Source organism: Cupressus sempervirens, chromosome 4 (genome assembly GCF_028749045.1).
Source record: "Cupressus sempervirens isolate cs-2001-9-10 chromosome 4, ASM2874904v1, whole genome shotgun sequence".
NCBI lineage: Eukaryota > Viridiplantae > Streptophyta > Pinopsida > Cupressales > Cupressaceae > Cupressus > Cupressus sempervirens.
The window spans coordinates 665511832-665536414 of NC_143121.1; positions in this window are offsets into that span (position 1 = coordinate 665511832).

Here is a 24583-nt window from a genome sequence, read left to right on the forward strand (position 1 = left end):
ATCTTAATCATCAATGAAGAACTCAACCTGTTCAATCACCAATGCCCAAGATTTTACAAATTGGCCTATAACTTGAACTAGGAAGCACCTATGCAAAAATTGACTTCAGATTCGAAAAGATTAGGTTCTCCCAGTTTTAGTGGTATATTGGAGTGCCAATTTTTCATTAAAAATCACCCCAGTTATGGCCTTCTAAAGATTGGACTTCTGTTCATAACTTTGGCACATAAAAGAATAAATTTGAAAAATTAAAAAAAAATCTATGGTTCAAACTATAGAAATTTATTATTCAGAAAAAAAAATTTCAAATTTGGATGAACGTGCAGCATATATTTTTATTTTAAACTTCTTTATATCCCCTCCAACTCTGAATCTGAGGTCAAACTTTTGTTGTCCAAGTGCCACATGTCACTTTGTGATTGGCTTACATGGTCTACATCATCCATCACATGTCATCTTCTCACTAAATCGCTATGCTATCACGTGAGCAACTTCTACTCAGCGAGATAGCGAGGACCGCCATATGTACCACATGGCACGATCTCATTGCAACCGGTCTGAACTCACCACATCACCTCCTGTTCACTGCCACTTGGCATGATTTGATTCGTTGCTTGCACCATATGTAGGACCCATGACCATCTTCTGTCTCTCGCCCATTTCTTGAGTTTTTTGGCTAGTCGCTATCTCGCTAGCCAAAATTTCTTGGATTTTTTGGCTAGCACCATAGCGACTAGCCGAATTTTTAGCTTTTTCGGTGACCTCATGTTTGCTAACATCATCAATCATTGGACTACATCTTTGTTCAAAAATTTTCTTTACAGACCAGCTGACGTCACTCCCTCTCGGACCCCACCTGCAAATTTGGCTTTTCAAAAAGCCCTTCTCTTGAAGACATAAGGCAATGTGTTTTCTTTTGTATTTAAATAACAAAAGAAACTTCATACAATGGATGTGGGACTATTTACTCTAAACAATAGCTACATCTTTCATTTTTACTCATGCGGCTTCCTGTTAAATGCTAAGTCAATAGGAGAACTGATGATCATATAAAATGGAAAATTTACCCAATCAAAAAGCTTGATAGCAATATCAAAGATGCTTGTTGTGATCATCTTTTTAAACTGGTGTGCAGTTTTCGATGACTTGGGTTAATTTCTTGTGGGTTGCGTTGAGAGTGGCTCTTCATTTCTTTGTTGCTCACATGAGCTTCTTTCTTTGCCCTTATTCTCTTCATCATTGATTGCAGCTTCTCATGTATTGCACTAGATAACTTGTTTTAAAACTACCCTACCTCCAAAATATTGACTTATGCCTTATCATCATGTGTGTATCTATGTTTTAGTCGTGGTCTGCTCTTTTCCTATATTCTTCCTGTCGACATGAGGCTCTATCTATTACATTCATGTGACTTTGACTATTACAAGTTCCTCTTACCTCTAATCTGATGTGTGGGTGTTTGAAATCATCTTTGGCTTTATTGTATTTTTTTATCCTTTGCTTCAACCAACTACTCATTGGACACATGCGTCTTCCTTCACATGGGATGTCTCCTTCCTTTTATTTGGTGATCTGCCATCTCTACTAGCATGGACCCTTGCTCTATTTTTTTTTATGCATTGAGCTCCCCTACAAATTAGGCACGTGGACTCCTTCTGTATTGTCATGGATTTTCTTCTTCAAACATTGCCTGGTCTGCTCTATTTTAGTGCAAGGTGTATATCAATACATTGTCACATAGCTTTGCTCTAACTTTCAATGGCTTCCAACTGACATCTTTCTGCCTTTTACAATGCTAAGCCTTTATTTAATTGTGTAAGGCTCTTCTTTTTCAATTCTTGTTTGGTGCCTTTCTTTATGTGCTGGCATGAGTCTTTGACCTAAGTGTCTCTTATATTGGCTTCGAATTTTATTTTTCCTTCTCTATGGCATATATCCTCCAGTCACTCTACTGCTCCAGAGCTTCTTTTTGTAACATCTCCCCTGTGGCTACTTCCCCGAGGTGTGGAGTTGGACTCTCTGCTAATTGCATGTGGACTGTAGCATCCTCATCCTCCAAACTACCCTTGGTCTTTTCTATTTCCTAGCGTAGGCTTTTATTGCCTCACATTTTTCTCATTTGTGTTCTTTGCAGCGTTGCCATTTTTTTGGCCCCTTCTACTTATACTAGGAAAAATGTTTTCAATGTATTCAGTAGAAAGACTAGACATTGAATTTCTTCTCCTTGCTTCTTGATTGATCACTGCTAACTCTAGTAATATTGCCTTCAATTGGTGGGAGGTCCAAAGAGAATTCAATAATTTCCTAGTCTCAAAACTTAGTTCACTTCCATCATATAAAGCCCATCATTTGCAATCCAAGGAATCAAACAACATGAACATCGAGACATGTCAAAGGCCCTAGAAGAGTAAGGAAACTGCTCTATGCCTATAACATTTATAATAGTAGGGACACCGTGCTCCCAGGTGAAGTGCAGTTGAGCTACATGGGAATCTCTTGGTGCAAAGGACATGGTCAAAACATTTCTCTTGAAGAGATATGCACCCCAGCTAACTGCCCCATAGCCTTTACCTAATGCAACCCTAGCAATACCATCTGCAAGAGGGATTTCTTCAGTGATATCATCAATGTATTTATTTGTGCCTTGGGGAAACATTGTGCCTCCTCCAGGAAACTTGAATACATCACCTTCAAATTGAATCCAATTCTAAATAGCCTTTTCTATTGTAAGACTTTTGTAGGGAACATATGCATAAGGAACATAGTCACGACTCTTTGGCCATGGAAATGGATCTCTGTATCCTTTTGGAGCAGGAATGAGACAATGCAACTTTTCATCCTCCAATTGGCAGATTATGTTGTCCTATACGTTTGTAATCTCACCTCCTCTCAATCTTTGATACATTATCTGATGTAGATTAGTCAGACCCCAAGTGGGTTCGGCTAAAAAAAAATTTTTATGAACAACTGAACTAACAAATTGATCTATTCACCACCTGATATTGATTGAAAACAAATTTTGACGGCTGATTGATCAATTAGAACTCATTTTACCACTTATCTGCAAACTGTCAAATTTGTGCTAGGAGATCTGTTCACTGGCCTTAAAAACTAACCCAAACCTCTGACCAGGCTCTAAAAACTAGCACAGTCACTCTTTGTTCCACATACTTTCACCCTATCGAATCTTGTCTCATGAAAAATTTGGAGTCGCAAGATATTCGTTGTCAAAGTTGCCTTCTCAGAATCACCTACAAGCAAATATGTAAGAAAACAATAAACTGGGTCTAGATTTGGCCTTGAAAAATTGGGTAAACAGGCACATGGGGAAACAAAAATTGGGGCATTAAATCTCTTTCATGAGGTGAGTATGAATATGTGATTTGGGCTTATGAAAAATCATAGGGAAAATTTGGTGAGGGTGCAAAGTTGGCTACCTGGATTTGCAGGACAGAGGACATCAGTAAAATATCTTTTTTGTGAATGGAATGACCTTGTTAAAGTATGAAGACGGATTCGTCAAGTTCTAAAAATTGGCACACTTGTAGTATTTTTAGTGGACAATACAGGGGAACAAACCATTTAGTCCTACCAATCACAAATACAAAGATATGACATCTCGAACAGGGGTTCCAATCAATTTGCAAATAATGACAATAGTGAAAAGATAGAAATTCCATTTGGAATCACGTTTGAAAACTCATCAAACGGATTTGTCATAAGCTGAAACTTGAAACATAACAAGTCTCTAATATCTACAATGTAATGCAATAGGAATTTCAACATTTTGATCAACTGGTCAAAAGTTATAATATGTCAAATAGGGCTTCCCAGAATTTAGATTTAATTATAAAAGCATGAAAACAATAACTGACCAACTTTGAGGGATTCAAAACCTAGTCAAACGGACTTGAAACGACTCAAAATTTGAAACATAGGTTCTTAGGTATGGACACTAGACATTCCCAAAACAGAAAGTCACAAAAAATTTTTGGGTGTGAGATATTCAATGGAAAACACTGTCTCCTATCATTTTTTGACACAGGATAAAATGCAGATTTGATGGATGCTTAAAATGGGATTTTGCCAAACAGCTTGGAATGATGTTTTAACTTCAGGGAACTGGTGTACATGTTGAATGGAGGGTGTTAGAAACATTGAACACCATGTAGGTCTCATACTAATAGCCAGGTACAATCTCATCAAAAGGGCATTTATGGGGTTTGATTTCTCAAATTTTCAAAATGTGACTAAAAATGAATCATGCAATTTCTAGTCCCAATAGGGACGATACCCATAAGCTCTAGTTTTGTAGTATAAATTTAACTTGTTAAGGATTACAAATGATCACTTCTGATGATCTATCCTATTATAAGCAATAAGGACTATTAGGTCCACCTTTTTAAAGGATTTACAAACATATAGTGAAGTATGCACTTTATTAGGAGATTTAGCAAATGATTGCTAAGTCCACCCGGTTAAAGGATTTAACTGATACACCTATTAGAATGAATTAGTGGTTGATCTCTAATCTACAACTTTGATTTGTTGAATGAGATTCCCTAAATTACAATGATCACCTTATTGTGATAGATAAATCTTTTTGTCCCTTATACTGCTTGTAGCCTTCTTAAATTTGCACTCATACACTTATTATTACTTCTTATTGACATAGTTAGATATGATACAATGAGTTACATATATATCAATCCAAATAATTATCAGCTAGAGTCAGCTACAATACCAAATTCATCATATATAATTCAAAAAGTTGGCCCAACTATTGTAACTTAGGTTCTAAAGTCAACTCAATGATGTTCTGATACTCAAAAAACACTATCAATTCTCAAAAAAACTTTGGCACTTGGTTGAAGTTAAAGCTTGTTCCATATTGATCACTTTGAGTAGCAAAAACTCAGTTAGTACTATGTGATTTGGTGAATACTGAGAAACTGGGTAGATGTTGAATCACTCAGTTGATATTGCATGACTCGGTCAACACTAGATTCACTTTGTTAACACTGTGAGCTCGATGAACACTATAGAACCTTGTTAGCACTATAGGGATCAATTAACACTAAGATCTTAATCACTTCTACAGAATAGTTTGGTAGACTCTACTATTCTCAAGCAATACTTTAACCTATCCCATGTGTTCAATGAGCACTATGAAGCTTGACATGAACTGCACTCTAATTGTTTAGTTTAGTAGCACCTGAAACCAACTAAGTGTTGAGTCACTAATAAAAAAATTGACCTTTATGTCAACAAGATCATTGTGTATGACAAAAAATATTCATGGAAACAAGTTTCATGCAATCAAATTATGATAGAAATTTTGTCATGAATAAATAATAACTCTAAACAATGTAGTGTGATTTACTATAGTGCATGATCGTGAAAATTTAAAACTTGTTTAGTAAAATTAGAAATATACATCATATAAGATGGCCAAGCTTGAGTGGTGAGGTGACATAGTGATGAAAAATTCCATTGATTTCTTGAAATCTACTTGTGAATTTTTCCAATTTCCCCAAGTATTTAGGGCTTTTCTATAAGCAACCATTTGGTATATACTTTTTTACATTGTACTACCTTCCATGGCTATGTCCCATCTATTTATACATAATTAAACCATGTATCATATCTCTATTTATCATGAAACATTCATTCAAACTTTTCCATATAGCTTGAAAAGATTCCAATTAGATTAATCATTTTCTTCTCTCTTTTGTTCATTTTGATGGTGGATTGTAGAATGTGAATATGAAAATATTGATAGAAAGATTCATATAATCTAATCAAGAAATATTCAAACTAATATTGTGATGATATTCAAAGAAATATTCAAATATGTAAAAGGTCAAAAGAAATATTCAATATTCTCTTTCGAAGCTTCTGTCATCCCAATTTGAAAACCTTCTTGTGTCTCTTTCTTGCTTAGACATAAAGCATGTTCTTCCAAATATTTCTTGTTGTTCATCTCTATCAATCTTCCACAAAATAAATATAAATTAATAACTAACTAGAACCTTAAGAATAAATGCCTTATTCATCGTTCTTTGGCAGCTCCTTTTTGTCTTAAATGTTTCATTAAAAAATCATAGCAAGTGTAACTATGAGCCATGTACATCTTTTCCTATGAAAAAATTACTTGAATGTAATTAATTCAAAAATACAAAATAGTATGATGAACCTATGAGATAAGAATTTGAATTGAACTTATTTCCTTTGAACTAAAAAAAGTAGGAAACATGTCTTGAGGAAAATATTCATTTGATAAAATATCCATTTGTTACAAATTAGTCTAGTGATACAGTAACTAGATGAGACAACAAATGTTTGTTATCACTATGGAGAACAATATATATCACAATACAAAAAGGCACAATATAGACATTCCAGTGTATTAGTATGGTAGAAATTTAGCATTTAATGACTATATTCATCAATTGAATCATGAGATAAATCTAAGAGAAAAGGCTCATAAAACAAGGTTTGTTCCAACTAGTAAGATTATGAGCCTCAATTATGTAAAATGAGAAACTTAATGTCTCTCTTACAAGTGACTTGTAATCAAACTAATTTTCTGATTTGATGTGTAAATATGAATAATACAAACTTACATAGAGGCCTCATAATTTAATTCACAAGGATGAACCGGTATCGACCTTGTTAGAAACATTTTTTGTGAGACTAGAGATTACTAGAGGTAACTATGATCAGACATATAGAATTTGGATGAAGTTTAGAAAGAGTAAAAAACACTAAAATTTGAACTTCATAGATTAATTTTGGCATATCATGTGACAACATTCAAAGATAAAAGAGAGAGAAAATACATCAACTAATGTGACAAATTGATAAGATTTTTCCCTATTGTGTGCCCCAAATGTAGGTACACCTTCAAGTGCAAGAGTATGGAAGTGCTTTATATACAACCATCCTTAGCATCAATGGGCTAAAATTGACAAATAAAAGAGTGGCAACATGAAAATAAACATAAATAGAAATCTAGTTGAGTATTAAATGGATGCATTAAGAACCCAATCAACTTCCACTATAACCAAACAATCTTCCAAATCAAAATCCAACTCAAGAACATGAATTTACAATATTGAAGTGACATAACACTTAAAAGGAAGCCAAATAGATATACACACTCTGCCTTTTGTCATATTAGTTTACCATGATGAAGGTTTTCCTTATTGTCTTCATAATCTACGTTCACTTTGTCACTAAACCTTCCTTATTGTCTTCATAATCTACATTCACTTTGTCAGTAAACCTTCTTAGCTATTCTTTAAGAATCTCATACCCCTTCCCACTAACCAAAAGTGACACCTTTGAACCTACTTGTGACTTTTATGAAAACTTCCTATGAACTTATATGCCCATAAATTTACATTTGGTGATGATGATAAAACATAGATAAAAACATGGTATCCCAAGTATAAACTTGTAATAGCATGGGAAGAGAAATAAATTCTTGACAAGAGCAAGTTCTCAATCATGTGAAGTAGTTGAAAAATAATTGAATCCATTTAATGAGATTTCTAATTTTATAGAAAGAACAAGAATAAAACTCTACTTACGTGAATAGACAAGAATACTGAAGAAATGTGCAACAAATGTGTGAAGGCAAACATCTTCAAATTCATTTCACTCACAGACCTAGCTAAAAAGCTTGCATTCACATATTCTCCATTGGGATTCACACAATTGAATCTCACACTCTTGGAAATTTGAACAATAATTTGGATCTAGTGGAATAATTTAGCATCGATGTGATTATGGGTGGAACATTAGAAATTCACCCCAATGAGGCCAAAATGCCCCATGAACCATCAACTTCTTCAGCCTTCCCCTCCTCTACAAGCACTAGAAACTCCCCCCTATAATCAAAAGCCTTCCCCCTATCTCCAAGTTTAGTTCCCCAAAATGCAGACCTCCAAAGTGTGCAGACCTCCAAATTATCTCCCACCTAAAATGATCAAATTGTGAAATAAATCTCAATAAACAAAAAAAAAAAATTTATTGGAAAAGCCAAAAATGATCTGGGTCAAAATTATAGGTCAAAAATTAACCTCAAATGTACTAGTGTTAGTTCTAAACTAGTGGGGGCATTCTTTCTAGGTAAAATTCTAAACTCCCAAAAGTGGTTTGATAAAGCTAGATGTGAAGATGGTAATAGATTGACTAATTTTTTTTGAAAATAATTGTACACTATGCTTAAATAAAATGATGATATCAATAATAGAATTAATCATTCTTGGGGTTTAGATTGGCCAAACTCTAGATGGAACTTTACCTTTGAATTATTTTGGTATTCTCTTGATGAAGCTAAGAGAATTTACTTTAGATGGATTCTTCTCCTTTAAAAACTTGCTATTGGATTTTTTCTCTCATCTTGTGGTCTTTAGCATATTATCAGTTCCTTGTGTGATTATCAAATAAAATTTGAAAACCATTTCTTTAACTACATATTTTCTTAAAAAAATTAGTCTATGTTTTTTGGGCACCCAATTATTTGGAACTATAATCTTGACCTTTCTTGGTATGAAATCCTTGTTGGCTTTGTTCATGACTTTTATTCTACATTGAATAAGTTTTGGTTGGTTCCAACCTCTAAAATTTTATGGATTATTTAAAAGCATAGAATTGAGGAGATTTTTCCATAGAAAAAGTAGGACCTTACTGAGTTTATCCTTAAATCTACACTTTCCTATATTATTTCATAGGTCAAAGCTATTGTTGGAATTCATGAAGATAGATCCTATTGTTTTCTTAGAGATGGAGCCAAGATAATCTTTAAAAAAGACATTGGGGAGTATACATTGTTGGAGGACTATCAAACTCGTACCACATATCATATTGCTCTAATGAATAGAGATAGCTTAATCATTATGGATAGCACTGCACAAGACACTTATAACACCAAATTTGAAGATAACATGATAGAGACTACTTTCTTAGAGAATGGTCATACTAACTGATGGATCAACAGTGATAGGTAGGATCCTATTAATGATTGACAAAACATTGATACTGAAAATATAACCAATAATAAAGATGGATGGGATTCTGTTAATAAGTAGCAAAACATTGATACCAAAAACATAACCCATAATAAAGATATATGTGATTAAATATGTGCACAATATAAAGTTTTTATTTGAAAATGTGATCCTATATTATAATTTGTAAATCACTTGGACTATGACTCTCCTATTGTCAGCATAGTATTCTTGTAATGTTGACACCCTGCTAATATAACACCAACTCTATTATTTTGATAAACTATTTTAATATTTTAAAAAAGGTTATGAAAAAATGAGAACGTAAAATAGATATTCTAAAATGAGAACATAACATAGATATGAAAAATGAGATCATGGCATAGATAACATAGATATGTTGTTTTATTTCCAACTAGCCTTTGAAGATAAAATTTATGCTAATAACATTATTCTATTAAAAAAATAACAAATATAAGTCTTAATTAATGGGAGAAGAAATTTCAAATGTTACAATGATGAAAATCAATACACATATATGTAAAAGGGAATGATAATGATAGATCCCTTTATTGGGTAAGTGGCAATGCTATATCCCCTCATTTGGGTAACTTTTTCAAAATATTAAAAAATATTTCAATATTTACTTTTGTTTGAGTAAAATAATGAGTTGCAATTCCCTTTTTAAGGGAGTGTAATTTCCCACTTCAGTTTGATGTGTACTAGATTTCTAAAAACTTGTATTTGATATTTACCATGCCCACACCCTAGACTTAAGCATCTTTACATATCTAAGGTTTGAATAGATTAAGAAGAAGGATATGTAATGTAAAAATGAGAAGGGTCAATGGAAATAAATACAAAATCCAATTGGAAAATGTGTAATCTTTCAACCTGCGTGACAAAATGATAGTTTATTCAGCTCTTTGGAAGAGTGAGGAGTTTGATGCAAAACAATTTGGAAAATGATCTTTACAAATGACTTTTTATGATCTTCAATTCAATTATTCCAATCAAAGTATGGATGAAAATGTTGGTATCTCTAACCATTATTTTCTATTAGTGTCAACCACTTAGTTATTTATAAGGTAGAGTCAAATGGTCATCACTGTGATTGAGCTATTCTATATGGGTCAAATCATGTACATAACAAAGTATATACTGAGCTCTATAGGAGTTGAGTGATTTTTTAGTTATAGAATATTTTCTATATGAGTCAAGCTCATCAATGGCTAAGCAAGTCATTAGCAATTGAGGAAATTCCAAGTACACAAGTGCAAAGTTATATAGTATGTGTCATGCACAATACATGTCGAGCGTCAAGAAATAGTAAGGACCAAGAAATGTGAAGTTTACATAATACTTAGCAATAGAATGGAGTTTGAGGAAAAATTATTATCAAGGAAACTTGGAAGGAATATTTAAGTTTTGAAGAGGTTGTTACATAACATTTATATGGCATGGATCATAGATCCCTATGTTATGTGTTCAACAATCAGGATGAAGAGGCAAAACATGGAACCATCTAAAAATGGCTTATGAGTCACTTTAAAGAGAAGTGATCTTAACCTAGATCGTAAGCATGCAAAGTAAGAGAAAAGGAAGAAGTGTGTGCATGCGAACAAGAAGGTTTTAGAATAGATCAGAAGTAAGTCAAGGGTTTTGTTATCATCTAACAAAGCAAGTGACCTAGTCATGGTAGTGAAAAGAAAAGAAAAATACAAGTGATATCATATTAGAGGAGAGGATTAGTTAGCAAGGAGAAGGCTTGAAATTAGCTTGTATAGAAAACTAAGAGTCAGGTACTAAATTAGTTTTAATAGACTTGAATTAGGGTAAATCTCTTAACATAGTGATCTTAATAGATATATGTAATTCTCCTAACAGATTTCTTATTTGTAAGTGTAAAATCCTCTAACAAGGTGAGACCTAATAGTCTCTTAAGCCTTTAACAAGGAAAACTCCTCATAGGGTAGATCATATTTTATGGTCAAACATTGTAACCTTAACTGGTTAATAATTTTTACATGCACAACTTATTGATAGATGTGAATGAATTGGTGAAAAGTTAGAAAGTTTTAAAGATTTTGATTCACACCCCCACTCTCCCCCCCCACCCACTCAATATCTTGTTTATCCTATTTACTCCTCCATAAACCAACAATTGGTTTTATAGCACTAATTCTATGAGAGAAGCTTAATATCTTGGAGATGGAGGTTCACAAGCTGGACAAGGTTATTCACAATCAAGTGATTGACATCCAACTCACACTGTAGAAACTTGAGAAGGCAAGACAAGATCTAAAGGATTCCCTAAAAAGGAGAAAGGAAATTTTCATCTTGATAAAACAATTTTCCTATGAAGAAGTTGAGACTAAAACATTGTTTGAACCAATCAATCCAAATGACAAAGCATTTGTTGATCTACTTGACAAGAACAAACTACTGAATGAAGAAGTGACAACACTAAAAAGAGAATATCAAATCCAATTAGTAAGACTATGTGAAGTGACTAAACAAAAAAATTAAGTTGAAGAAGATAAGACTATGGCCAAGGAAGACAAAATGGTAATGGCTACCAAGCTTGAAGAAAGGATATTAGATGTATCAAAGCTCACTAATACTCAATTGGACATGGTGAACCAACTAAGACTTGCAAATCAAAAATTGAATCACAAGGATGTTTAAATTGCAAATCTCAAATCACAAAATGACATTCTGGAGAATGAACTAAAAAATTTGAAGGAATCTATGGTGAGATTCAACAAACCAAAGGAAGAAATGAAGTACTTTGAAGAACTTATGAATTCATCAAGTTGTTCTAATGGATCAAGACATTCATGCACTGAGAAAGGATAATCATCTAGGAATGGAGAACTAAGGAATGCAAAGTCAAAGGACAAACCAGCATGCTATCACTGTGGAAAACTTGGTCATACTACAAATATCTATCAAAGAAAACATGGTATGCAAAATTATAAACCTAAGTTTACTGGTTACTATTTTTACTACAAGAAATAATGATGAAGGGTTCTCCCCTTAATACCATAAACCATAATAGAAACAATGAAACAACAACAAATGAGAGAATAAAATATGGACTTCTTATTTGCACTGCAAATGTAGAATTAAAAAAATTCACAAATACAATATGTTAACCCACATGAACACCTTCATTACAGTAATCTATAAGACAAGCTACCAACTATCACCCAGAGTTGTTCTAGACAATGTATAGGCCTTTTTTAAATAGGAATTTTATACCACCTAGAAAGGTTCTAGACATTGAAACTTAATACCTAGGGCTGATAGACCCCAAAAATACATATAGAGTCGGCCAAATACATATTTGACAATTATCTTAGATATTTTAGGTAGCCCAATTTTGAAAGGCCATCAGTCACGAACCATTACTCTAATTAGCTATTATAACCACTTTTTAGAAACACAAGCTCCTGATCTATAGACTCAAAATGGAACAAGTGCCCTTCCATCAATTTTTTAGACCTCATTTGTGCACTCTAAGGCCTCTAACAGTGAGATTGAAGATTTTTCTGCCAATATTTTCACCAAAAATTCATAATAACTTCTCTAATACTTAAGCTAGAGAAATGAGATTTTTATGGTAGCCTTCTAACTCTAAAATGAACCTTCATGTAGAAAATGAGAACATTATGAGCTCGTATGAGAAACTTACTAAAGATAGCAAATTCCCATAAATAGTAACCACCTTGTCTACTAGTCCTTATTATAATAGAAAAGACTAAAAGGAAAATATTTTTGGTTGATGCAAGATTGTTCTTATGCCCAAGATGCTCTTGCATCAAACACCCAAGGTAATTTAAGAAGTGGCCCTATCATGTCTCAAGTGTTCAGAGGAAAACCAAGATAGGTAAACCTCCTCCCTTGCTAGCTATGATGAATCCTCTACTGATCTCCCTTTCCATTTGACTAGGTATTCCCCATAAGTTTAGTTCCTTTTTTTTTGTTGGCATGACTATCCAGTATCTCCTCAATCTTCTTTGTAGCTGAACTAGCTGTTGGAATACTCCATTGAGCTTTTGTAACTTCATCTCCATCATCTCCTTTATAATACTCTGTCAAATCTAAAATGGTAAATACTAGTAAGATATTCAATTCAACAGCCAACTCAACTTCATAAGCATTTCTAGAATCATGCCTTTTCACTATCTTGCATGGTCCAAACTTCTTCATCTTCATATTATTATATGTACCCACTAGAAAATGCTCCTTTCTCAAATGAACCATGACTTCATCTCCAATTTGAAACTCCTTATACCTCCTTTTCACATCTTATTTAGCCTTATATTGTGTATTCATCATTATGATGTGCTTCTTGACCTCCTCATGAATGTTCTTCAAATGTTCAACAAATTCTTCTACTTTAGCATTACTTATCTCTCCTTTATCCAACTGTTGCAATTCAAAAGCATTTCTAAGACTACTCTCATATACAATCCATAATGGTGATTTACCAGTACTCCTATTGATAGAATTATTATATGCAAATTTTTCCTATGGTAAAATCATATCCCATCCTTTTGGTTTATGTCCAACCAAGTATTTTAGCAAGTTTCCCAAACTGCAATTCACAACTTCTATTTGTCTATCAGTTTGTGGATGATGCGATGAATTGAACTTCAACTTCATCTTCAATCTCTTCCATAATGTATGCTAGAAATACCCAGCAAATTTGGTATCTTGGTTTGAAACTATACTATTTAGCATACCATGTAGTCTCACCACTTCTCTAAAAAACAACTCTGCCACATGAACAACATCACTAGTCTTCTTACAAGGAATAAAATCTGTCATCTTTGAAAACTTTTCAACCACCACAAAAATAGAATCATGCCCACACTGATTCCTTGGTATGACATCCTCCCACGGGTTCTCTGGTACAGGTAATGGCTGATACAACCATATATTTTGCTTCACTCCTTTCACCATCTAAAATACTCTGCAACTTTGTACAAAATTATTTGCATCTTACTGTAACTATGGCCAATAATAATTCTCAAAGACCAAAGCAATGGTCTTATCTCAAACAAAATGTCCAACCAATCCTCCACTATGCTTTTCCTTGATGAGATTATCTCTCATTGAACTTCTAGGAATGCACAATTGGCTCCCTTTGAACAACATGCTATCTTGGACCATGAAATCCAACCACTTTGTCATATCCAGTGTAATAGGTCTTGTACAAGCCTTTCATGCTTCACCAAAATTAGGATCATCTGGATATAAAGTACTAAGTTCTTTGAACCCAATAACCTCTATCTACATTTCTGCCAGCAAAAGTTTTCTTCTACTAAGAGCATTTTCAACTTTGTTACACTTCCCACTCCTCTATTTCAAAACAAATGTATGACTTTGCAAAAACTCAACCCACTTCAAATGCCTTTGGATTAATTTTTCTTGACTATTCAAATATTGCAAAGCTTGATAAACAGTATATAAAACAAACACCTTAGGAAGAAGATAGTGTCTCCACTTCTTCAATGCTTGAACTATAGCATAAAATTCTTGATCATAAACATAATTTTTTTTTTTTGCATCATTCAATTTCTCACTAAAATAAGAAACAATTATACCTTCTTGGCTCACAGTAGCTCCTATTGCAGTACCACTAGCATCACAGTCTACTTGAAACACCTTGTCAAAATCAGGAAGTGCTAAAACATGTTGCTCAGTTACTTTATGTTTCAACAAATTAAAACTCTTATATGCTCCTATAGTCCACTTAAATTCATTCCTATCCCCTCTCATTGTTTCAATGAAGGATCCACAAATGCTACTAAAACCTCTTATGAACTTTCTATAAAAACTAGTCAGTCCATGAGAAGATTTTACCTTTGTCACACTACTTAGAGTAGGCCATTCAAGGATAGCCTTCACTTTTTCTAGGTCCATTTTTAGATCTTCTACTGAGACTACAAATCCCAAGTACACCAACACCTTCTTTACAAAACTATAGTTCTTCAATTTTATCAGCAACTTTTCTTCCCTCAACTTATCAAACACCTTGTGAATATGAATCAAATGTTCTTCCAATGTCTTACTATAGATCAATATATCATGTAGATAAACAATGACAAACTTACCTAGAAATTCCTTTAGTACCTCATTCATGAGCTGCATGAAAGTGCTTGGTGCATTGGTTAGCCCAAAAGGTATGACTAACCACTCATACCATCCTTCTTTAGTCTTGAAAGAAGTCTTCTATTTATCACTTTCTCTTATACAAATTTGATGGCATCTGCTCTTCAAATCTATCTTTGTGAAATACTCAGCCCCACTCAAACAGTCCATAATATCATCTATCCTTGGAAATGGAAATATATATTTAATTGTGATCTTGTTGATAGTGCGAGAATCTATGCACATCCCCCATTCTCTATTCTTCTTTGGTGCTAATACAATTGGTATAGCGCATGGACTCAAACTCTCAAATCAACCCCTTCTGAAACAACTCATGAACTTGCCTATTCAACTTTTCACTTTCTGTTGGTGTCATTTTGAGCACTGCCTTGTTTGGAAAATTGGCTTGTGGAACTAAATCAATCTAGTGACTAATCTTCCTCATTGGGGGAAATCTATCAAGTACATTATCTGATACAATATCAAAAAACTTTCCCAACATATCTATAACTTGTGCAGTTACCTCATCTACTTCTTCTTTACTATCTTTTGGAATTATAGCACAAAACATATGCTCATGCCTCATACCTTTGAGAAACTCTTTTCCATCAACAAAATGTATTCTGGTATCATGACATACATTTTCTTCTTTCTCCTTCAATGGCTTCAACTTATGTTTTACTCCATCCTTTGTTAGAGTGTAGATATTTGCTTGCCCATTGTGTACAACATGCCTGTCAAACTGTCATGGCCTACCTAGCAACATATGACATATGTCCATAGGTATGATATCACATAGTACCTTATCCTGGTAGCTTCCAATCTTGAACTTCACTAAGCACTACTCATTGACCATGACCTTGTGGTCATCTTGCACCCAAGCAATATGGTATGGATGCTAATATTTCTATCTCTTTAGCTTCAAATTGGTGACCATTATTTTTGACACTAGATTATCAATACTTCTACCATCAATGATCACATCACAACACTTATCTTCATATCTGCACCTTGTGTAAAACAAGCTCCTTATATGACAGGTTAATTCTCACCACTCAGCATGACTCTTTTGTTAACTAGGACTTCTCCTCTTTCAACATCTTTAGAATGTGAGGATCTGACATCTTCATCAACATGTGCAACTCTAGCCTAGCCTTCTATTCTTTGATCTATCCTTCCTTGGTGTTGGGTACATTCAAATGCTCCATTCCCTTTTTCTCTACAATGAAAACATTTCCCATGGAAGCCTCCTCTTCCAAATCCTTGTCCTTTGCCTCTTCCTCTCTGATCTCTATTGTTTAGATCATGGAAATGATTGGAATTGTTTCCCCTTTGGTTTTGATTGCTACTTCCAGCCTCATCCTTGTACTTCTAATCATCATTACAAACTCCATAAGATCATCTACTAGATCTTCCACGGTGACCTCTTCCACTATTCTTCTTGTCAAACTTCTTGCTCAGTTTTTCCTCAACTCTTAGAGAAAATTGGTATGCCTCCTCAATACTATTCATTCAAACCAGACTCAAATTATCTTGAATTATTGGCCTTAATCCATTAATATAACATGCTACTTTCTCCTTATTAGCTTCTACATGGTCAGTTCTAATGAGAACTCGATAGAACTCTTTGGTATACTCTTGAACAAATTTTCCTGCTAGGTTCAACCCTTGCATCTTCTTCAATAGATCAAGCTCATAGTCCATGGGAATGAATTGTTGCTTCAGTTTAGCTATCATCTGATCTTGTCTGGTGATTTTGTCCTTTACCTTTCTATTTCACTCCAACTAAACCTCCTGCCACTAGGTCTTTGCATGTCCCTTCAGTTTTGCCTTCACAAACTTGACACTATCAAGATCCTTAATATCTTCATATTCAAAGTACTCCTCTAGTTCATTGATCCAATCAATCAACTCCTCTAGGTCAATATTTCTTGAAAGCATGGGAACCTCAAACTTAGATCTTTTTCCAATGTTGGAGATGGCCCTAAAAATCCTCTCTTCCTCTTGGCTTAGAACTGCCTCTACTTCGGCATTTTCTTCTACTTCATCCTTATCCTTGCTTTCATCTCTTACAGAAAGATTTATTCCTCTGCACATTTTTTCTTCCAATGCTTGCATTTTTCTTTAGAGGGCTTGTAAACCCTTAGGTGTAACACCTATAGCTCTTCTGCTATGCTCTTCATGGAGGTATTTTTTGTGCTTCCACTAAAACCCTAGAGAAAACTGCCTCACAATTGGTGATCTCTCTACACACTCATCCCAAACCACGGTCCTGGTGTAGATTGCCTTATAGTCGATGATCTATCCATACACACAATAACTCTGGCTCTGATACCACTTGATGAAGGGTGTTCCCCTTAAAACCATAAACCATAATAGAAACAAAGAAACAACAACAAATGCAAGAACAAAATATGGACTTCTTATTTTTGCCACAAATACAGAATTAAAAAATTCACAAGTACAATATGCTAACCCACATGGGTGCCTTCATTATAGTAATCTACAAGAAAAGCTACCAACTATCACCCATAGTGATTCTAGACAATGTTTGAGCCTTTCTTAAATAGGCAATTTTATGTTGTCCAGAAGGTTCTAGACATTGAAACTTGATACCTAGCATTGATAGACCCTAACAATACATATAGAGTCAACCAAATAAATCTTTAACAATTAATTTAGATATTTTGGGTAGCTCAACTTTGAAAGGCCATAACTCATGAACTGTTGTTCTAATTGGCTATTATATTCAATTTTTGGAAATGCCAACTACTAATCTACAGGCTTAGAATGGTGCAACCACCCTTTTTTTGAATTTTCAAACATCATCTGGTCACTCTAAGGCCTCCAATGGTGAGCCTAGAGATTTTTATACTAATTTTTCCACTGAAAATTTGCAATAACTTCCATGATACTTGAGTTGGAGCAATTAGATTTGTATGGCAGCCTTATAACTCTAAAATGAACTTTCATGTAGAAAATGAGAACATTCTAAGCTCGTATGAGAAATTTACTAAATATAGCAAGTTCCCAAAAATAGTAACCACCCTATCTACTAGTCCTTATTAAAATAGAAAAGACTAAAAATAAATTTTTTTTGAGTGATGCAAGATTGCTCTTACACCCAGGATGCTCCTGCATCAAATACATGAGTGTAGGTCAAGATTGAGGTATACACCTACTACACCTAAATTTGAAGGATATTGCTACAATTGTTAGAAATATGGGCATAGAGAATATGAATATAGATCATAGACAATACCCTACTAGAAAAATCAGAGAAAGAATTATGCACCTAACAATGCATTTTTCAAATGTCACAATTTTAGACATCAAAGCAAGAATTGTAGGACTCAAGTACATTTAGAAAATTAGACAAAGGACAAAGGGAAAGGAAAAATGGATGCTGAGAAAATTAGGAAAGAAATGAACTAGAAATGGAAAATGAGAGTAGAAGATGGAAATGGTGGAGCTAATGGACCTGAGGTCACCCAATTCAATGGAGAAGGTGATCATGTCATCTCAAAATAAGAAAGAGAGGTATGTATGTAATTGTATACTTAATTGATATATAATATATCAGCTCCTTTCATATAAATGCACCAAATTTTGATGAAGGGTTCTCCCCTTAATACCATAAATCATAACAAAAACAAAGAAACAATAATTGCAAGAATAAAATATGGACTTCTTATTTGCACCACAAATGTGGAATTATAGAATTCACAAGTAAAATATGCTAACCCACATGGGCACCTTCATTACAGTAATATGCAAGACAAGTTGCGACCTACCACCCAGAGTTATCCTAGACAATGTTCAAGCCTTTCTTAAATAGGTAATTTTATGCCACCTATGAAGGTTCTAGACATTAAAACTTAATACCTAGGGCCAATAGACCCTAACAATACATATAGAGTTAGCCAAATACATCTTTGAAAATTATTTTAGATATTTCAGGTAGCCCACCTTTGAAAGGCCATAGCTCACGAACTGTTGCTTTGATTGGCTATTATAACCACTTTTTGAAAATGTCAACTCCTAATCTAAAGGCTTGAAATGGTACAAGTACCCTTCCATTGAGTTTTTGGATCTCATTTGGGCACTCTAAGGCCTCCAATAGTGAGCCTAAAGATTTTTTTACAAATACTTCCCCAAAAACCCACAATAACTTCTCTAATACTTAAGCTAGATCAATGAGATTTTTATGGTAGGCTTATAACTCTAAAATGAACCTTCATGTAGAAAATGAGAACATTCTGAGCTCATATGAAAAACTTACTAAAAATAGCAAGTTCTCATAAATAGTAACCACCCTATCTACTAGTCCTTATTAAAATAGAAAAAAACTGAATTCCAAATATTTTTGGGTGATGCAAGATTGCTCTTACACCTAGGATGTTCTTGCATCAATAGTTCATATCTACATATGTGAAGATGCATAAGAACAATTTTTGAAAGGTTGTTGAGTGTCAGTAAAAATTGTTTATGTTGACCAAGCATTGTAATATAGACCGAGCACTTTAGAAGAGGAATGATAAAGACCAAATGGAATGATAGAGACTGAATAATATGGAAGAGACCAAGTTGTAATACAAGACCTAGTTGAAAGACATCAATATTGACCAAGATAGCTAGTTTCCACCTACATGAGTACAAAACATTAATGGAGATCCTAAACTGATCAAAAGGAGGTATATAATAAATTTTGAAGACATTATTTCATACCTTACATTTAGATTTTGGAGAGAATAGAGCAATTTAGCAATTTTAGCAACCGACAAAGATTTCAAGAGAAATTTGATCAAGAAGCTTGAACGAGTGGAGAATTTGAATTGTGTTGAGTATCCAAAGAAGAAAGAACTTCAAACCCTAGCCATAATCACGGAAGCTTCATCAACTTCTAGAATGAGCTAAGAGGTTAGTAGAGTTCAACTAGTGAAGAGTGACAATTGTACTCAACCTTAATTTTATGGTATTCCAGATATTTCTATGAAAGGAAACTCAATAGGTGCATTATCTTCGATACCACCTAAAGTCATTATGATCCATGACGTCAGAAGTTGTTAAATGTGTAGAATTAGAGAAGTAGGAGATTATGAAATCAAGGAATCTTATGAGAAGCTATGTAATGAATGAATCTTGAAGTATAAATTTCAAATTGTTGAGAGGAAAGGGTTAACTCATTCCCTAGAGTTCCTGAGAAATTTCAACATTGAGTGGATTAAAGTTATTTTGAGCATAATTTGTGACATGAATTATTAGCTACATAATGGACTAGTGGAGATCACAAAGAAAATTATACACAAGGTTATAGGCTATCCAAGCCTAGACACAAAAAAAACCGTGTAAAGCCTTAGTCATGAAGAAGTTGAGGCAAACATAGGAGCCAAATGGAATGGACGTGGTCTATCCATTATAGGCATTTTTTATCCACTAATTGAATTTTTAGTGAGAGTCATTGCTCATAAATTCTATCAATTGAGTAGATTGAATAGATTTCCTTGTATGGTTGTGGATCAAGTATGGAATATTGTGATTAAATATCATGAGTATGATCTTGTCGAGTTATAGAAGCTATAACTTGCAGAAAATATGTCATCAATAAGAAAAGAGAGTAATTCAATGTGTAAGTTTGGATCCCTTATTTTTTTCATTTTCTTTTATATCTAGAAGTACTTTTTGGTATTCATAATATTGTGTGGGAGAAAGACAAACCAATGACAAATAAAATTAATGAGTACATTAGTCAATTGGGAGAAAATTTTGAAAATGTAATGAATGCTTACTTTGATGAATTTAAGAAAAGGTTGAAAAGAAGAATGAGGATTCTTGAAGAATTGGTCACAAGATATCACATTGACATATGTTTTCTTGTTGATATATAGACAACACTTTTGTACAGTCAGTTAAGTTGAGGAAGGCTTGGTTACAAAGTTTTAATTATGAGTTAGATAGTGATATAGTGAGCATAAATATTAAGGCACTACTAAAGGAGGAGATAAATATCGAGGCTAAATCTTTTCGTAGATATGAGGAAGCCAAAGAAAGAATAACTATGAACATCAAGATAGCTTCCAAGGATAATAAAATAAAGAAAATTATAGAAACTAAGTTGGGAACCCTAGGCAAGGGCAATTAGGAACCATTGCAAATTACACAAGGTCTTGGTGAAGATGAAGAATAAGATAGTGGTGACAAGGAAGAAGAAGAATAAGAAGAAGGTGAAAAGGGAAAGTCCCTAGTTATTGTCATGCTACCAAGAAAGAAGGCTCAAGGAACATAGAAGAAGATGACAGTGACACCTCCACCACCAAACAAGCCAAGGACCAAGGCAGTTTCTAGTGTCAAGCAATCTACAAAGAAAAAGGTAGTAGAGACTACTAAGCCCAATGCTACTAGAACCAAAAGAAGGGGATTAGTTAGAGGACCACGTATTTGGTAGATAAAGAGTATTGATGAGGTATGTGAAACCTTGAGAAGATCTGTAGGATTATCTAGTTTTAGATATGTCATAAATGACACACTAGATAATGATGATAAAAATAAAGTTGAGGAGGCTATGGTAGAAATGATTGAAAATCAAAAACTATCTCCTAGTGCAATAGAGAAGAAGATACCCAAAGATCTTTATGATAGACTATAGAGAAGATGACAGTAGGCTGAAGTAGTAGATAAACAAATGAGAACTAGCACACTAGTTAGAGTTATGCCTAATCTGTCACAAGATCAACAAGATTCATTTTTAGAATAGTATAGGAGAATATTTGTTCCTAAATATAGAATGTTTTTATATTACAAAATAAAGGGGAATTTGTACAACAACAGAGTTTCTATGGAAGAGTATTTTTTGGTAAATAACAAAGACTAAAGAGATAGATATTGTAAACATTGAAGATGATTACAGTAATGGAGAAATTTCAAGTGTGTTGAGTCTACAAGGAAGCATGTCCCCTATACATTTTGACACCCCTAACACTCCAAAGGCTAAGTAGTCAAGGCTCACAAACATAGAGGCATATGGTGAATATAGAAAAACAAATTTAAATAATAATATTATTTCAGCACCTCATATTGAGGAAGACAAAGAATCAAATAAAGCTAAATTGAGTGTGACTATTGTTGTCTTGAGCACATATGCACAAACACAACCAAGTAGTGACACCCCCTCACCAACTCCAAAGACATTATTGAGCAACAACACTCCTTCACCTAGCAGAAAGAGGAAGGCAGTGAAAGACATTTCAATAGATATTGATGTCAGTCTGAATAAAATCATTGAGATGCCACAATTAGATCTAGAAAATCTCACCTTTGAGAAGACTATTTTTCTACAAGAAATCTTGATGAAGAAAAAGAGACAAGAAGATCTTAGAAGAGAGCATGAGTAGAAATAGGTACCACATGATGTAAAGCGTATTTTTGTTGATGCTTTTAACACTCATAATTTTCAAGAAGATACACCAATCATAAACCAACATGTAAATATATTTGAATAAGTGAATGTTTGAAATATGGAGTCAAATGAGAAGCTAATGAATTGGTCATCAAGAAGATTTGAAACCAAGGTTGTGGACAAAGTTTTCAAAACTATTGCTAAGAAGAAAGTGCTACTACAAGGGAAATCACATGTTGTGATTGAATTAATTCAGAAGGTACAAAATGTGTACACAATTTTGTCAAATGTGCCAAGATTTACTCATAATATTTAGGCACAAATAAATAAAATTTAGGCTAAGATGAAGAAATCTAGCAACATTATTTTAGAGTTATCAAGATCAAACATTGATCACTACAATAATATACTGAATGCTCAAGGCACATTGGTCAAGCTTCAAATAGCTGACAACAATATGAGATCTAAATTTATCTCTATTTAGGCAATGATGATACCTCATTTCAAGGTCACATAGAGAGAATTGAAACCAGCCCGGGATCTTATCATAGAAGATCACAATTTATCAATGGTTGACAATTTAATTGATTTGGTTACAAGACTTCGCTTGTAGAATCACATTTTGGAGGTAGCAAGAACCACTTGGGATCATGCATTGTCCATGATTACCAAAGTTCCCAAGGAATTCATTGAACAATATGAATTATTTCCAGCCATTCAACCCCAGCAACAGTGACATATAGTGTTCAAAAATAAGGGGGAAATAGAGTCAACAAAGGGGAAATCAAGTTGAGAGAGGGGGAAATAGAGTTGATATGGAGAATGTGATGTGAACAAGATGTCACATAATGATTTGAATAAATGTGAAATGGATTACTTATTCATTTTATTCAATGGAATAAGTCATAAGACATAGGGGGTGATCCCATTTATCATATTGTATTGTATACATATAAATATGCTAAAGTGATGTAAATATGACAAAGTATTTTTTCCACTAATGTCAAAGGGGGAGATTTTTGGTATCTATAACCATTGTTGTCTATTAGTGTCAACCACTTAGTAGTTTACAAGGTAGAGTTAGATAGTCATCACTACGACCAAGCTACTCTATATAGGCTGAGTCATGTACATAAGTGAGTATGTACCAAGCTCTATAGCAGTTGAGTAAGTTTTTGGTCACAAAGCATTTTCTATATGAGTTGAGCTCATCAATGACTGAGCAAGTCATCAATGATCGAGAAAATTCCAAGAACACAAGTGTCTAGTTATATAGTATGTCTCATGGACAATAAATGCCAAGCATCACAAGGGTAATACAAGTTGAGCATCGAGAAATAGTATAGATCGAGCAATGTAGATTTTACATAAAATTCATGAATGGAATAGAGTTTGAGGCAAAGTGATTATCAAGCTGACTTGGAAGGAATATTTAAGTTTTGAAGAGGTTATTACAAAACATTTACATGGCATGGACCATAGATCACTATGTTGTGTGTTCAATGATCAGGATGAAGAGGAAAAATATGGAACCATCTACAAAATGGCTTACAAATTACTTTAAATAGTGATGATCTTAACCTAGATTGTAAGCATGCAAAGAGAAAAGGAAGAGGTGTGTGCATGTGAACAAGAAGGTTTGAGAACAAATTAGAAGTAAGTGAAGGGTTTTGTTATCATCTAATAGAGCAAGTGACCTAGTCATGGAAGTGAAGTGAAAAGGGAAAGAAAAGTTATATCAGATCAGAGGAGAGGATCAATTAGCAAGGGGAAGACTCAAAATTAGCTTTCAAAACAAATTGAGAGTCAAGTACTAAATCAATTTTAACAGACTTGAATCAGGGTAAATCTCTTAACAAAGTCGTCTTAACATATCTATATAATTCTCATAAAAGAGTCCTTAGTCGTGGTGAGACCTAACACTCTCTTAAGCCTTTAATAGGGTAGACTCCTCACAAGGTAGATCATATTTTATGGTCAAACATTATAACCTTGACTAGTTAACTTT